Consider the following 4,758-nt stretch of genomic DNA (forward strand, 5'->3'; position numbering starts at 1 on the left):
GGATTTACATTCGTGGACGGATGTTTCTAAGTGGGAGAGAATATAAAGCCCTGTGAATTTTCGTAATTAATTGGGGTAAATTTTGAGCTTAAGGGTGTAATTTAATTAAACCCAAGCTACATGAATTATTTGAGTAGAACAAACTTATTGAGATACTAGAAAATAATTATTTTATCAAAGAATGAGTGTTGGATTAATAGTAATTAAAAAGCTTATTAACAGCTTTTGAAAGGAAAATATTCACAAAGATGAAGATTTGGATGAATGTTTGAGTTTTGGAGTGAATGGGCTGGATACACATTGTGGGACCCAAGGAGTTAATTATTAAATGCCATGAAATTGAATAATATACAAAGGAACAAAAGTTGTAGTGGTGGCAAATGGTTGAGAAAATATTAAATAAATAAATAAATTCAAAAGAATGAGATGGGCATAGTGGCTAAACAAATGAGATGAGGCAAAAGCCCATCACGTGAGCAGTGAACTGCACTGAAGGCGTCCAACCTCGCGTCCAAATTTGCTGAATGAGAAGGACGCGCGCGATGGAGCTGAATGTCTTTAAAGGCTATTACGGGCAAGGGTTGTTCTATTATTTGGGAGTTGGTTCTTAAAGACTTAAAAGATAGAGGAGGGAGTTCTCTATCATTAATGCTTCTTCAAGGTAAGAATTTAATCTCCTTCTTGGTAGATTTGGTCCATTAAATACATCTCTTAACTCTTCAATTACATAAAAATAATAGATTTCTGAAGCAAATCTCAAGAACTTCAAGAAGCTCAAACCTTGAAAATTCTAGGGTTTGACAAAGAGGTAATCCCTTCACTCCAAACTTAGGTAGTACACTCCATGGACATAGTAGAGTATATTTATGAAGGTAGGATTGTATTTAAACATCTATTCATGAAACTCTAAAGGAGTTAGTTGGTAGGGATGATGAATAATGTTGGGTCTTGTTTGAACAATGTTGTTTTGAGCTTCTAGTGGAACGACTAGATCTCATAATATGTTTAATGAAGGATTTGGAGTTAAAATTCAAGGATTTACCTTCAAATGATGAAATGGAGATTTCTTTTTTTGCTAAACTTATGAAATTGGACATAAAGTGTTACACACTTAGTTGGGTTAGTTGGTACTGTTGTGACGCGTTATTAAATTATGTGAGTTTGTATATGTAGATTGTGACTCGTCGGCATTATTGGATCATTTGGCATAAGGTTGGAAGCAATTTGAGGTACGCTGAAACTTATTACCTTCGGAGTTTTTCTCCAAACTCATATCAAAACACGATTAAATTGAGCTTCTAAATGTGAGTCCTATCTTGGGGGACGAGCGAGTTGAGATTGTACCATTTCTTGCATCATAAAAGATTTGAGTGCTATGCATATTATTTTATCGAAATATTATTCAAATTTTAAAACTAAATAAATGAGAAGCACTTGTAGTATTTTTTTTTAACGCAAATACATGATTGTGAAATACTTTGGATTTAACTATCTTCAAATAGTTGATTTGGCTATAAATATCGTCATTGATAAATGTAAAGGTTTTGGGAGTTACTTAAGTTCACCAAGATTGACCTTGGATATTTTTCCTCATTAGGTCATGAAACTATATGTGCCGGTGTAGGCGTAAAACTTACCTTACGGTTGGGGAGTACGGCAGAGTACTTCCCATTAGGGGTACTATTGTGCTACTTTATTAGCACGGCTGAGTCGATTCGTGCGGCACCACGATGAGACGACCTGAACAAGTAGGGTATATGATACTTGCCGCTAGGTACATAACCTAATTGACTTTTTCTCGTGTCGGTGATGGTATAGTTCTCCCGGTAAATGAAAAATCTAACATGATTTTGTAAAGGTCAACGCTAAAGGAAGACATTGAAATATGTTTTATCTTATTATTTTATTTTATTTTTTAAATTGTTAATTAATATAAATGCTTCTTTCTTATATCAATTGTTATTGCATATCTTACCACTCCTTAAGACTTGTCCTATATTTTTGTTGGGGAATGGTTCATAATTCGTACTAGGCATGTGGAGCTTAGGCCTTTCGGTCACATTTTTATTTCTGTTTTCAGGGACTGGACCTGAGCAACTTGGGCCGCGTGGATAGGGCAGCTCTACGTTTTCTGTTGACACTTTTGGTGAGACTCCACCCTCGAACCCGTAGAGGACTTTATTATATTATTATTCTTTTGAGCCACCGGGTTATGCCTTGGTTGGCTATGTCATTCCGTATCATAGAGATTCCATAGACATTAGTAGTATTCTTTTTTGGTTTGTAATCCTATGGTTACTCATATGGCATGTATGAATGAAACTTTCTTTTATCTTTATGAAGTTTTTCTTTGAAGTAAATATTTGCCTAAAGATATATTTTTTTTCATGTTTTGGGTTATATCTTAAAGTGATTTTATTTCAAGAGGCTTTCACATCCCCCTATTAGGCATATAGATGAGTATTTAATTTATGGGATGGTTCACTTGGGTCGGGTAGAGTACCGGTTGTCGGTCACGTGGTTTTAGGGCATGACAGTTATGGATACAAAGGTAAGAGGCAACTATTCATAATTTGAAGGCTCAAGTGAGTTAAGTGGTAGAAGCTTTGAATGTTCGACAAGTCAATATAGTGGATAGTAGCCGAAAACAATGTGAATTAGAGTCAGTCGTTGATACTCTGATGGATGAGGTCATAGTAGAATACCAACAACCTAGCCAACTAGAATTTGCGGATGTTGATATTAAAGACGTGATCCTAAATTAGCCAAGGACAGTGAGAATACAAATTTTGTTGATTCTAGTGTCATTGGTGTTGAGGATATTGGAATTTCTGAAGTTTATGTATTTAAGCGCATTGGCCATCACTCCAAGTATTTTTCCACATTGTGTTTGGATGATGATATGGAAATAGAGTCATCCGATCCAATGGAGAAGTCAAGGAATGAGGAATAACGTGTCTATATTCTAGAACTTTTCGTGCCAAAAAGTCAAGTTTACACACCTCACATAAAGTCCAAGAAGTGCAGAATATTACATTATTTTCTTGGGCTAGTTAGATTTGTTCCACTATCCCAAGAGCACGATCATAAGCTTGAATCAAAACTTGGGGTTCAATTCATAAGCTCGAGGTTGAGGCAGAAAGTAATTCACGTTGTGCTGCAACGTTAAATCAGGTGCTTATTGGGAGGCAACCCAACTTTACTATTTTCTTTTATTTTTAGTTTTTTTAATTATTATTTTTATTATATTATTTTTATAGTGTCATTTTTTTTATTTTGTAGGAGCATGGAAAATAAATTTATTGGAAGGACGTAACAACAAGCCAGATGATTAGAACTAAATGTTGGGTGCTCGCATAAAGGAAAATATCCGGAGAAATCTAAGTATCCCATGAGTTGTTAGTGCTTCGGCCTTTGGCCTTCCAGGGAATTTCTTTTACTCTCTTATTAATTATGGTATGTACTGGGTACAATGCACAATTTTATGTATGGGGTGAGGATATTTTTAGGTGACTTTCTATGCTATTTTAGTTGTGTTAGTTTAATTAAAGAATTTTTCTTTAAAGAAAAATATTGGACTTTTCAACGATGAATCTCCTAGGCAGTTTTCTTGAGTGATTTAAAGTCTGACCAAAAGTACACAAAATTATAATAATTGAAAAACAGAAAAATCCAAAAATCATGTCTTTTAATTTTTACTTTAGGTAGTAATAATCCCCGGTGGTTTTTCTTTGTGCCTCTGTTCTTTTTCATGGGATGTAGTTTAAACCGGGTCATAATTTTTTAGTTTTAGAGTAGATTAGGATTTAGGGAATAAAAGAAGGAAGATGAGATTTCTAGGAGCCCTTTTGACGTGTTTGATGGTAGCATATTTAGGCTTTAGCATGTGTATTACCTTCCCTATGGTTTGAAGTTGCTTATGATGCCTTGTTGAGTTAGATAGCATGTCTATTGACGCCTATGTCTTATTTTCTTGACTAGTATTCACTTTGTGCTTAATACTTAATAATTTATGGCTCCGTGAATACTTGTAATTGTTTGAGAGTTGGAATAGAATCGTTCTTAATGAATTATGTGCCATGTATGGTGATATATTCTTGTGTAGTCCATGTTATTGTAACTGAGTCTAAAACTTGCCCGTTATGTGAGTTGAAGCGAAATCTTAGGCTTTGCTTGGTTTGAAAAATGATTTTTGGCTTTCTTTGATCTTTTTCAACTTAATGCCTACCACAAATCAAATTTATCCCTAGTCAATCATTTTAAGATTATAGACTTTTATTTGGCAACCACACTACACGCTTGTATCCCTTTATTCTTAATTGTCATTGTTTTGATCCTTGTACCTCTTAAAGCACTTTAATTATAAAATGAGCGCTAGAAGAAGAAATTAGGAGGGAATGCGGGTGGCTTATGAGTGAAACCAATTAAAGGGAAAAGGTGCATGTATTTTTCAAAAGTATACACTACTAGCGGGAGTCGTAAAGGAGAGAAAAATTACAAAATAAAAAGAAAAAAAATGAAAATAAAAAATAAAAATATCTATATGTAGATGGATAATATATATTATCCTTGCTAGTATATGTGAAGTGAAGTAGTGCTTAAAAAAAGGGAAATCTCTTGGATGACATTGTTTGTGAAATCGAAGTTGAGGTTGAAGAATTTGTGCGTAAAGAAATATGTGATGTGTTAGAGTGCTTAGGATGGTTAATCACTATTCCAAAATATATATTACCCTTCCCTTAGCCCACGTTACAATCA

General features: G+C 34.3%; 1 long non-coding RNA gene across 2 annotated transcripts; it reads left to right on the forward strand.

The window, feature by feature from the left end:
- The first annotated feature begins 462 nt into the window (after window positions 1–462).
- LOC104232038 (uncharacterized) lies at window positions 463–2,360 on the forward strand. 2 transcript variants are annotated; one of them, XR_712231.1, is made up of 4 exons: window positions 463–661; window positions 741–808; window positions 1,174–1,229; window positions 2,081–2,360. It is a non-coding gene; the product is annotated as an uncharacterized lncRNA (long non-coding RNA). The 2 variants fall into 2 exon arrangements; XR_712230.1 differs by lacking the exon at window positions 741–808.
- The last annotated feature ends 2,398 nt before the right edge of the window (window positions 2,361–4,758 follow it).

Source organism: Nicotiana sylvestris, chromosome 6, assembly GCF_000393655.2.
Source record: "Nicotiana sylvestris chromosome 6, ASM39365v2, whole genome shotgun sequence".
In the NCBI taxonomy this organism is placed as follows: domain Eukaryota; kingdom Viridiplantae; phylum Streptophyta; class Magnoliopsida; order Solanales; family Solanaceae; genus Nicotiana; species Nicotiana sylvestris.